The 13,377-nt window shown below is 38.5% G+C and overlaps 1 long non-coding RNA gene across 1 annotated transcript in view; it reads left to right on the top strand.

Moving 5' to 3' along the window:
• Positions 1 to 13,377, top strand: part of LOC307161626 — a 59,015-nt gene that overhangs the window by 2,103 nt on the left and 43,535 nt on the right. The window contains exon 2 of the long non-coding RNA XR_013821765.1: positions 880 to 945. This is a non-coding gene — a long non-coding RNA (uncharacterized lncRNA). The remainder of the gene's footprint in view (positions 1 to 879; positions 946 to 13,377) is intronic.

Genomic DNA, 13,377 nt, shown 5'->3' with positions numbered 1-13,377 from the left:
CTTGTTCAGCACCACAAAAAGAACATAAAGTGTCAATATCAGGAACCATCTTTTTTAAGTAAAGCTTCACAAAGATAAAAAAGATGAAGTAATTTGTAAGACACATCCTTGACCGTATTGGTTATTAAATATTTAGAAGACAAAGTCCACACTTTCTTCCGTGGAATATTGACAAACTGGCCATTCCAGTACGACACAATGTATGGGAGAGAAACAATCTCATTTTGAAATAGCTGTCTAATTCTTCTGTTCCGACTAGAAGAGTTAGCCAAAAAACAAATATTTCCAAGCGTTGTATCAAAAGGATGAGCTAGAGACAAAGAAATCTGGGATCTAGCTGAGTCTCTGGGAAGAGGTATTGCTCCATAAGGGATGGCATATCCATTACAATAGCAAACTCTCCAGGAGTGACAGCAGGTATATTGTACTTATTCAAAAACTCTGAATATGAATACAAGAATCCATCATTATTGATTAATTGACAAACCAAAATAAAATTATTATTAAACCAGTTTGGGAAAAATAACGACTTATTTTTATAAATAATATCACAATTATTCCAAATGAGGACTAAAATTGTGCTTATAAATTAGGTGCCAGGCCAAAAGCGCTTGTTTATGAAAATTTGATAATGTAAGGGGCAATTTGGTGATGTTGTAGTTACACAATAACAGGAAAGGGAGACCTAGCTCCCACCTTAGAAAAAACAAGATTGGGAAAAGTATTCCAGAATGAATCAGGGTTTGTTAAGTACTGTTTTAACCAATTTATCTTGAAAGTAATATTTAAAGAAGTAAAATCTAGAAAGTTTAGACCACCATATTCATAATTATTAATGACGACAGACTTTTTAACGTAATGCCTCTTATGCTTCCACAGAAACTCAAACAGCATTCTATCAATATCTGCACATGCAGCTTTATCCACATATACGCAGAGGGCAGGGTAAGTCATTCTTGAGATACCCTCAGCTTTAGCAATAAGAGTTCGTCCTCTCAGAGATAAATCTCTCTGTAACCATGAAATGAATTTCCTTTTTTTTTTTTCACAATGTTTTTATTTGACTTTTAGAGTAACATACATAACATACAACAGAACCCGCTCTCAAACACAAAAGGAGGAACCCCGACAGTGAAACTATTCATGAGTGTCATCCTCCTCTTGATCTTCGGTTAAGTCTGTGCTTTCTGCAAAGAGCATGAAAGGTCTCCAAATACTTTCAAACAAGTCCTTTTTTCCTTTTAGCAAGTATGTGATGCGTTCCAATGGAAGAGTAGCCAACATCTGCTTAACCCACTGTCCAATACTTGGTCTACTTGTGTTTTTCCAGTGCAATGCAATCAGCATTTTAGCTTGTAATAAACATATATCAATGAACAGCTTCTCACTTTTTGTATATCCTATGTGCTTGGGGTACAAGCCTAAAATTATAAAAGAAGGTTCTAGAGGCAGATCTTTAGAAATAATATCATTCACAGTTTGCTTTATTACACCCCAAAATATTCTAATTTCTCTACAATCCCAAATACAATGGAACAATGTTCCCTTTTCTTCTCCACACTTTGCACTTATGTCTGGGATATTTGGATTGAATTGGTTTAATTTAACAGGAGTGACATAAACACGCATAAGCCACTAGTATTGTAATAATCTCAACCTAGAATTTAGTTTGCTTATGTGCTTTGCTACAAGCCATTTCCCACTCATCTGGTGTTACATTTATTTGCAGATCTTTCTTCCAGGCTTCTAATTTTAGGGTTGAATTATCTGGGGAGTGTGATAACAGTAGTTTATAATGTTGGGAGATTGCTCCCCTTTTAAAACTTTTTTCACTTATCATTTCTTCTACCTCAGATTTGTGTGGTTTCCGTAAATTGTTTTGATTAGTTCCTATAAAACTTCTGAGTTGGAGATATTTGAAAAAATATTTCCTTTGAATGTTAAATTTGTGCCTAAGCATGTCAAATGACATCAAGTTGTCTGAGTCTGTTGGATATAAATCTTGAATTTTCTCCAATCCATTTGTAAGGACCATCCATTGGCCCAACGACGGAATCCAACGGCCTGGCGAAGGTTTAAAGCGTGTATGTCTTTTCAGCGATCCAGTGAAGTTCACTTAATTTATTGGAACTTAGTTTTAGTATTACTTTAGCTCTATGCGTAATCTGACTCCAATTTCAAATGATAATCAAATTTAGATCGTATTTCTGATTAGAAAATACTCATAAATATTGATTATGAATTATTTTAGATCTTTGATTATTCTGATTATCCCATACTTTCAATATTCGTTCATTACGGACCTAGTGTCGCTTTGAGACGTCACGTCGCGACTGCGCGCTCACGATCACAAACCAGCCAGTCCTGAAATAGTCAGAGGGTGCAGTGCAAGTATTTTACCCTATGCGGTCGCACACTGCAGACCCATAGGTGTAATTCTTTATAATATTTGCAGCGTACAACATGCTAAGTCAGGAGATAGTCAGAAATCAGAAGGTTTTTCTAAGATGTGCCCCATGGTCCATTCAAAGTGCCTTCAGTTTGATCTATCCTGGACAAAGATTTGCGGAAACACCAGACTACACATTAATCTACTAAAATGAATGATTTCTAAAACTTCAGAATAATTCAAGATGTAACATTTATTTGTCAGGTAAAAATGTATCATGCCAATTACAGAAGTAAATGATTAAAAGCCAATTCAGAAAATACATAACATAATTTACTCAAAGATGACTCATAAAGTAAGTAATGTTCTCCTGACAAAGACACAGTAATGTGTCAGGGCTTTCCCACAGGAAAGCACTGAAACATCACTATGGGGGATGATCCTGGTAAAGAGTCCCAAAGATTGCTCTGTCCCCTCACCTTAAATACCAGACCAGAACAACAGGGGTTATACAAATGTTGTTTAGAGTTGTTTGGGCCAATCCATGTACCCCAGGGGGGTAGCACCTGATTTCAGGAGATATCGTAAAGAGATATCAGCCAGAGAGGAGATACAGGATTCTTCTAAGTTCTCAATCTTTCTCATTAAACCAATGACTGCAGTGAAATTAAGACCATTTTACCAATCGCACTGCGACCATTAAAATGACACCAAACATGAAAAGGAAAAACAACATATTCACAAGACATTCTTAATGAACTTTCAGTGCCTTGAGGGAGGAGAGGGGGGATGAGTTGAAGTCAAACAAAGGGACAAGGAGATACGTTTGGGCAGGACAAGGTTCTGTGCTCTGTCTTTGCTATCTGCTGTCAGGGGGCATTTTATGGCGTTATTGCAGGGTGAGTTTTGTTTTAGCAGGAAAATCAGTTCTTACACATTTAAAGCCCATTGCTTAAACACTGCATCGGCTCTCCCTGGGGAGAAGTTCTGAGTTCCCCAAATTGGGGTAAGCCGTGATAAAATAACTGGTTCTTTAATGTATCTTTTAACATTATACCACACCTTGACCATGTTTTTAACTATTGGATTTTTAGTTTTCTTCAACAAATTAGCTTCTGTATCAGAAAAAAGGTACAAGGGTAACGGAGGACTCAAAATGTTACTCTCCATTTCTGTCCATTGGGGAGTGTCATTTTTTGTCATCCTTACATATGGATATACCCAGATAGGTCACACCTGTGACTTAACTGGAACACCGTAAAGAGAGAGAGAAGGACAGGTTGTTTTAACAGCTAACAGCTCACATTTATTAAGATTTAAGTTTAAACCGGAAGCTTTAGAGAAAAATTGTATGTGTTGGATTGCAATCGGCATCTGTAATTCATCTTTTAAGAACAGGGTAGTGTCGTCAGCTAGCTGACTAATAAGAATATGTTTGTTGGCGATAGTAATACCTTGCAGATGACTACTCAGAAGAAAGGAGGAGAGAAGTTGTGCAGCCACAAGAAATAAATAAGGGGACACAGGGCAACCCTGACGAACTCCTCTTGACAAATCTAGGCGAGGTATACCCGATTTAAGGTTGATGGAACAGTTGGCATTATTATAAAGAGTTCTTATAAACTTGCAGAATGGATCACCAAACCCAAGCTTTTGGAGAGCTAGAAAAATAAACTCGTGTTCAAGAGAGTCAAAAGCTTTGTAGAAATCTACAAAAAGAATAAGACTTCATCATCATCTAGAACAAGTCGGATATTGTTTGCTATATGTCTTTTTGGCATAAATCAATGATTGTGTCTCATCAATAACTGAACTCAAAACACACTTAAGTCTTTTAGCCAAAGCCCAGGCTAATATTTTATAATCGTTATTAAGAAGACAGATGGGCCGCCAATTATCTATCAAAGTTGTATCTTTCTTAGGTTTAGGTATCAGAGTTAAAAGCCCTTGTGTTAAACTAGAAGGCAAAGTTTCTGACTGAATACTCTCCAAAAACATCTCTAGCAGGAACGGTGCTAATTCTTCAGCAAAGCTCTTATAAAACTCGGCCGTTAGACCATCGGTTCCAGGAGAACCGGTTCCAATCCCTCCAATTACTTCAGAAATAGTTATAGTTTTATCACAGTCAAGCTGCTCATCTTTAGATATCGATTTAACCTCATTTAATGACTGAAAGCAAAGGGAGGCTGAGTCCTTACAGTAATTAGATTTATATAGCTTTGAATAAAAATCACTGCAAAAAGAGGCAATTTCCTTCGAATTATCTGTCAAAACGCCATTAATTTGCAGCGAACTAATAGAAAGATTCCTAGAGTTGTGTTTTTCCATTCTAAAAAAATAAGCAGAGCTCTGTTCACCTTGTTCTAGCCATTTCCTCCTTGAACGAACATAGGAGCCTTCAGCTTTGTATTTATAAATATTGTCTAATTTAGATTGGAGCTCTGCAAGTTCTGTTAGAACGGTTTCCGATAAGCTTTCCTGAATTTTGCTCTGAAGTGTTATGATCTTTGATATGACCTTCTCCTCCCAAAAGCTGTCCGCGCTCCGTCCACACAGACCCTGACGTCACACGCAGACCCGTTTTAGGAGTAACGCGAATGCAGCCAGTATCGCCAAAGAGTATAGAAGCCCAAGAGGCGAAACTCTGTTGTGTTATGGGTAACGGTCTGTAGATGGCGCTGCGGAGGCGCGCCCGCCATTATGGACTGAAAGCTGCTGAAATCGTTAGCGCCAGTCAATGGCAAAATCCATTTACATTCTCTGGTAGGTGTTTATAGTTCATGTGTGCATTTGCTAGATTGCACATCTTTTTTGCATTATCTTTTTTGGCCGCGCCGTCACGTCATGGGGGCAACTGTTGCTATGGAGCGTTCTATTGAGCTTCGCCTCTTGGGCTTCTATACTCTTTGGTATCGCTGACAGAACCCTCCGCCAAACGGTGATACGCCGCGCTCTCAGCCAATCAGACAGCTGGAAGTGAGCTGAAGCCAGAAGAGTATAGCCTACTGGCTGGTCCCAGGAAAGGAACCACCTTCTTTATCATTCATGAGTGATTTAACCAATCAGCTGTTTGAAAGACAAGCCTGTCCTACCTAGGATGATCCCGGTGTCTTACCGTATAATCTCGCATAGAAGCGCAGAAATGTGTGTGACCCATAGAGGGAAGAGTGTGTGGCTGCAGGCCCTCCGTGGTTGTGCAATAATACGCTATCAAGTTATCATTTTTATCTTGAGATGATCACTTAAATAAATAAATAAATAAATAATGAATGAAACAATACCTTTTAGTGACGAGTGTGGCTTCTTATTCATAGCTTATTATTATTATTATTTTGGTTGACCACGCCCTAACACTAGTCTACATCCCCAGGTCTCTTCCGGTCACTTCCGGTCTAATCACATTTTCCCATTGGGTGTGAACAAATGCCTGACAAAATCTACAATATCCCTTGTTTCTTCTAATCATTTTTTTAACCCTTCAAAAACATTTTCTCTTGTTATAAGTATTTCTAAGTATGCCTTGTCTCATTTTTGATAGAAAACCTAACACCTGCACAATTTGGGACCATAGTAAAGTATTGGAATATTCTAAATAATATTATCTGAAAGCTTAGATAAACAGTTTACTACTTTGTAGATATTGTTAAAGGGCTTGTTAAAGATGTTGGGGGGACATATTGTGTTTATTAGCCAATAGGGAGCTAATCTTATAGTTGTGCCAACAAAAAAAGCATGTGATAAAAAACAATAAAACAAAAAAACCGAAATTACTAAACCAGAAATTTTGACCTGGTTTGTTTGTGCAGCTGCGATTTCATTTTAAATGCACATACTGCCTCAAACAAATCTGTTTTGTCGCGAACCCAGGAAAGAAGGTAGGTCCCACCCTAAGTCCCAACCAGAAATTTTGAGCTGGTTTTTGCAGCTGCGATTTCATTTTAAATGCACATACTGCGTCAAACAAATCTGTTTTGTCGCGAACCCAGGAAAGAAGGTAGGCAGAGAGAGACTTTATGTACCGTTTTTGAATACACGGTTTATTCAGACACAATAAGCAGCAGCTTGACAGACAGGAACACATGCAGTTTCTAGTCAGCCCTCAGCAGAATCTCTTTCTTTTCGCGGGCCCTGCACCCAGTACTTATGCTCTTCTACAGCTGTCCCGCCCCGGACCTACGAGCTCGCCTAATCCCAGGCATGCAAGCTAAACACAACCTGCATGCACATGTCTAGGACTGGGCGATCACGGCTTGACTGGCAGCACACATTTGGCGCACAACATTGCAACAACTCCCGCCAGAACATCACAGAACAAGATGTACAACAACACAGATTTAGCTCTTTACATGCGCGACCCCAGGATCGCTATCGCAATATTTTGTGTAGTTAGCGCGGGAATGGCGGCATACATTGGGTCTCATTCATGAAACACGAGCAGAACGAATTTTTGTGTAAATCGTGTGTAAAGTGGTTCTGGCGTAAATTTTCGGATTCATTAAAATGTTCGTATTTCCCAAATGTTAGTTGGTACGAAAGAAATCTACATCCAAATGTTTTGCTCATTAATAAGGCTGCCTTTTAATTCACCGTAATCGGCTACATATTTACACAGTATTTTGAAAAAATATTATATATATAGTAACTGCATACGGTTTTTCGTTTTACTTTTATTACGAGAGCCAGTAATAGCATCTGCAAACGGAACACAAGTCCGCAAGTCTTTTTTTTCTTTTATCTATTTATTTATTATATTCAAGCTGTTTATTCTTTTTTCTTTTTTTAAAAGTTCGCAAGTCACAAGTGTTGCAGTCAAGCTTCATGTCGAAATATTTTCTTTTCACTTCTGGGACTGCTCGATTAACAGATGAAACTCCATTAACTGCATCTGTAATATGCTGCCAAGCATTTTTACCTAAAGCATTTAGGTATTACCTAAAAAAAATCATTTTTTAGGACCTGATACACCACTATGTACGCTTGAAAATAAAATGTGGCGTTTTGAATGAACTTCTGATAATAAAACTTCAATTTCTGCATCTGAGAAATTTCTCTTCTTCATTCGCTTTTGAGAAGACACGTTGAAATCCTTCGTTTGGTGTCATAATATGATGCCCATATATAGTTGTCAGTCGGTTTTAATGGGCGGGATTTATGGTAATTAAGAATGAGCGTGCACGCGCGTCCCATTTACAACTGATTGGAATTCATTAACACACACACACACATTTCACTATCAAATCTGACGTTTACGAAGTATTTGTGAATCAGGAGAAGAATTTTCGGGAATGTCTCTTTACGCGCAAATCACTCACACATTTACTCGTATATTTACGAATGTTTCATGAATGAGACCCATTGAGTGTATCACCATGCGGTTGGTTGGTCAGCAATACAAAACAATTCAGCAATATATTATCATAATATTACTGATAACCGTCATTTTTCAAACAGTTTTTGGGCTCTATACTCAAAAGTGTCGGTATAGTGGTGTGGAAAATATTTTTCCAAACATTTTTTTTTCGAAGCGATACTCAAATGAAATCCACTGAAATAAGGAAATTTGCTGAGCCCACATTGTACCGAAGGATTTAAGGATGAATCAATTAGGATTCCATCAGTGAAAACAAAGTGTATAATTGACATTCAGGCCAGGTTTAGGGCCAAGAACCGTAAGAAAATGCATTTTGATTGGTCCAGCTCTGCAGGAGGCTAACGTCACATCGAGAAGGGGGAGCACGGAGAGAGGCTTGGAAGGATTTTAATGTTGCGATATATGGAGATATACCTAAACCTGCTATGATAACCTTTTTTTTTTTTTCTCTCTTCCAAACAGCATATATAGCAGTCACCTCATCTGCTAGTTTATATCCTGTTCAGTATGCAGGTTTTAGGAAATATTCATTGTATCTTTAAGTTTCATTATTTTTTTTATATCAGACGGTCAGCTAACTCCTCGGCGGTTGTCTGTGTTGTACAGTATTGTCATTGATAATAATAATAATGATAATAATACATTTAGTTGCATTGTTATAACTCACTGCTTTTTGATCAAGTTGCTTCTGCATGGGAAGCCCAGAACACAATGTAGGCTGGTTCTGCTAGATATATGCAGCCTGTATCCCGAGGTTGCTTCTGCAAGGCAATGCGAACCGGACTTTCAGCCTTATTATTATTATTATTAGTAGTAGTAGTCGTAGTCGTAGTATGCAACATAACAGTTACATGTTATATTGATATTTATTCATTCATTGTTCATTATGTTGAATACACTTTTGCAGTGGTGTTTTTCTTGTCACACTAGCATGAGTGGTGTAATAAAATCCCCCATCCCCTTTCTTCACCCTACCCTTCCAAAGAAAATCTGAAATGCAATGTATTTGAATGTGCACTTATTTATGATTATAGGCTACAGTTAATATGGCCAACCACAGACCGAATGTACTGAAGCACAATTCTTGACTGATTTTCTTGTTAAAACATATTTATTAAAGTAAATGCTGCATTTATTCTTTTTGGTAAAAGCCATCTGAAATCCTCTTGTTGTTTATGTGCTGTGGGCTCATGGTGCAAACAGCGGCAGCATCACTCATCATGCCATCACACCAGCGCACAAATCCATGTTTTACGCGGACGAAATGGCAGTTCCTATGGTGAACGCTAAGCTTATATGCTTTAAGGGCAGACCAGAACTGCCGGTCAATATTTACTGTAAAAAAATCTCCTTAAAACTTTTGTGTATCACTTTAAGCTCCTACATGACCAGTTAATGAGGTGATAACAGTCAGAATTTTGTCGATATTCAGTATTTGTTACGCCTGTGGTATTTCTTTCCTTAAATAGTCGGAGTGTGGGAAGGAGTGCAAATACTCCTTAAACGTTCATTAAACGTTCCTTATTAAGAAATGTTGGAACCAACACTTCCACTGAGTATAGCGCCCACTGAGAGTAAAAAAAATTAAAACAATTTGTAAATTATTAAAAATTCCAAGTGTGTCTTCAGATAGATTCAGGCTGATTTTCAAAGTAAAAACTGGAACTTTGTAATGATTTTGAAGGCCTGATAAATGTAAATAAATAACTATTTCAATATTTAAAATGTTATATAGGTGGCTACACAATGTATTTGAAATAAATTACTTGAAAGCTGCTTTTTCGAGTGACCCAAATAAAATAAAAAAATTTGTCAGTTACATTTAAGCAAAGTTCTTTTTTTGTCTAGGATATCAGACTGATTGTGTTTCTGAAATAATTATGCCTGGAAACGGGCATTTCATATTCAAATTCCAAAATGTTAAGATGGTACGTTACACCAGTACAGTAACAACGTTATACTTAAACAGAATAATAATAATAATAATAATAATAATAATAATAGGTTACAGGGAAGTCTTGGTTGGAGAAATTGTTATTTAAAATGCTGTGGTGCGAGTGCAGTCATTGTTTTACAAACACTTTTTGAAATGCGCTGTGCAAATTTAAGGAGACAGCAATCATTTTGTGTGTGAGTGTGTGTGTGTGTGTGTGTGTGTGAGAGAGAGATTTGTGTTTTGATTGCTGAGTGAGATGGGTGATAAGTACGCAAGTGCCACGTCAGATCTGAACTCGTTCCTCCTTTTGCAGATGTGCATTTTGGGACACATTTTGCCAACTGGATGACCATCACATATGATATAAGGCTACCGTCAGTATCTTTTTCTGAAGGCGAAGAAGCAAAACTCTGCTTCGGCCGTTATGCGTAACTTCACATGACTATCGTTTTCAACAATTCATCCCTATATGGCTTCATCGCTAGCTCCTTCCTTCCTCCAATCTCTCATCTCTCCCTATATCCGCTCTCGCCCTCTGTGATCCTCTTCTGCAGGCTAACTTGTTGTGCCTTCCTTCCAAACGAGCAAGATGGGCTGAATGGCCTCCTCTCGTTTGTAAATTTTCTTATGTTCTTTCTGCTAGTGCTCGCTCCTTTTCCTCTTTTGCCCCCGTCCCCCAATAGTGGAACCAGCTGCCTGTGACAATCAGGCCTACAACATGCCTCACCGCATTCTGGATCTTCCTCAAAACTGATTACATTCAATTTGGAGACGCAGCAAAACTTCTCTTCCACCTTTTTGATCCGTCTGCATATATTATTTCTTTATTTTGAACTTCCAATGTTCAATGTGGTTGAATTTGCTAAGCAATGTTGATTTTTTTGTTGTTGTTTATTACATTAGTAGTATTGTTTTGCAAAATAATTTTAGAAACCCAGTAAGGGGAAGGGGAACAGATTGTGGTTACAGCATCTGGGTGGGGGGAAGATGGGGGGTGATAGATTAGTCTTGAATTCTGAGAACTGCAGAAGACTTTCGAGAGAAAAATTCTGTTTTTTAAAAAAAGCTGATTTTTCTTAGATAAGAAACGGGTTATGTTATAAGAACTGGTAGGATGGATTCTGCGATCACATTGTGTACACAAAGCTATGCAACTCTTAATAACCCAAAAATTGTATATACTGCCAATCACTGAAAAGCTCCACTATAACTGAAACTTGTTTATTCCTATGTATATAAGCTTGGGTTTACTTTACTTAAAGCTTGGATTAACTTTAGCGAGCAACATATCAATCGGACGGCCCAATGAATTTCCAAGACACCGATATTAGATTTCTAGATTAAATGTCTGAACTGTGTTCAGATACCAATGACGGATGGAGAGGCAGAGAAGAGAGCAACAAGCCTGGGAAGAACGTCTGTTGTATGAATTACAGGAATCGTCTTACAGTGTTAACTAAGAGGCTAATGACACAGTTTTTTTTTTTGTTGTTTTTTAGAGAAAGTCACTCCACATACCAGTGTTTCTCAGGCAAACGTAGCTGCACCACTTCAAGTTGACTCATTTTTCCAAAGAAATGTTGACGTCTGCACACAAAATTTGAATAGCTCAAACGCATGATCCCCTGCCAGGCCGTCTCGTTCTGTGTACGGTCATCATCTCTGTGACGGTAACCCAGTTCAATTACCATCTAGCCGAAGCACGCAACCCCACAAACATTCTTTACAATTTGTCATCCACCACTAAAACAGCAGATATGGATGAATTATTACCGCAAAACCTTTCAACACAGCTGTAAATGTAGAGTCAAATGTAGAGAAAACTAGTTTCCCTCTTTTTTTTCTACTTGTCATGTTAAAATGTTGTTTAACAAGATGGGTACTTCAAACTTAATGTCAAAAAGGCCTGAATATCAGAAAGTGTAGTATTTCTACTATTTATTTTTTGTCAGGAGGACATATCTATGTATTTATTTTTTATTGATTTGTATGTTTAGAAGGAGCTGAAAGAGCCTTGACTTTAAAAAGAAAGTTAGAATATGAATGGGGTATATAAGAGACTGTTCAGCAGGGCATACTGATCTAAAAACAGCAAAAAGTTATAGTAGCGGGAGCACTAGCAGGTTGCGGTGTCTCCTCCACCGCAGTTGGAAGGCCCAGCGCATTCAACCGGCGCCATTCCATGGTCGAATCCGAAAGTTGAAATAGATGCCACTGATTTCCTGCTGCCTGGCTCGGCAGACTCCTGTGAGTCCCCGCAAAAGCATCTCTATTAAGTGGGGCAAGCCACAGGCACCTCAGCCACCCGGGTGCGATCAGTGACACCCGGGTCTTATTGCACCGAATCCCCTCCAGGATCATGTATTTTATTTTCCTCCTCGATTATGAACAGTTAACGAGCGACAGAGTGAACTACAACAGTTGTTCTTAAAGGGGGGGTGAATTGCTCATTTTCACTCAATCTCCTGTTAATCTTGAGTACCTATAGAGTAGTATTGCATCCTTCATATCTCCAAAACGTCTTTAGTTTTATTATATTTATAATGTAAAGATAGGCTGTACCGAGTCTTTCCGGAAAAAACCGAGCGGCTGGGGGCGGGCCGTGTGGGCGGTGTGCTATAGTGCTAACCGAGCTAACAACAACACAGAGAGACATTTGAAGCAGTTTACTCACCGCATGCGACAGCGAACCTTTATCATTGTGACTGCTCGATCCTTAAGCATTAGACTTTCTGCACATCAGTCGATATGGGCTTTGTTTATAAAACAATCATCGTCGAAATGCAGGGAACAAACAGTCTACACAACTCCGTTTATGCTCAGGAAAAACAAACTCCATCCACTGTTCCCTTAACGCTGGGTTCTTTGGGAATCTGTGCAGGGTTGTCTTGCCCTGGCAACCAAAAACACACTTCTTTGGTGACATTGACTTCCCTAAAGCCGAGCATAGCGCTTTGAGGTAACGTACTGCTTTCGCTCTCTTCTCTCTCTGGTCTACGAGTGCGCGCGCGCCCGCGGAGAAGTGCCCTGAGGACCCATATAAGGAAATTCCGCCCTCTCTTACGTCAGAGAGAGCCATACTCGAAAAAAACCCTCCGAAACTTGTGACAAACCGGAAGGAGTATTTTTGGAACAAAAATACTCCTTCAAACGTACAACTTAACTTTTGAAACTTTGTCCATGTTTAGCAATGGAATCCAACTCTTTAACAGTGTAAAAAACCCAGTATGCATGAAACAGCAATTCACCCCCCCTTTAAGGTATCCTGGCTTCAGCTATTTTATTTGTTGCTTTTATTTTGAAGTCTGCAAAATACATTATACATACTTTTATTGAAAACAACCCACTCCAAAAAAAGTTCATTACACAGCCTGGTTTTCAATTATATTCTATCCCTAACTGTGCGAACATTGTAACAACAATTTTTATACTATGAAATATAGCAGTCGTGCTCCCCCGAAAGGGACGGGGTCAGGGGTGTCAAACTCAGTTCCTGGAGGGGGGGCCCGCGCAGTGCCAACCGGATTCCAACTTCTGTTCTTAATGACTTAATTGATCTAATTATTTACTCAATTTGACATTTTAAAGATTTTGTCAAAGTATCATATAGTTGGTTGTGATTTAAAATAGGTTCTTGACGTCGCCTACAAAATATTTTGGGGGTCCGGATTGGTATTAAAT

This window comes from Squalius cephalus (genome assembly GCF_949319135.1).
Source record: "Squalius cephalus genome assembly, chromosome: 7".
Classification (NCBI taxonomy): Eukaryota; Metazoa; Chordata; class Actinopteri; order Cypriniformes; family Leuciscidae; genus Squalius; species Squalius cephalus.
This window is presented reverse-complemented; position numbering and strand designations above follow the sequence as displayed.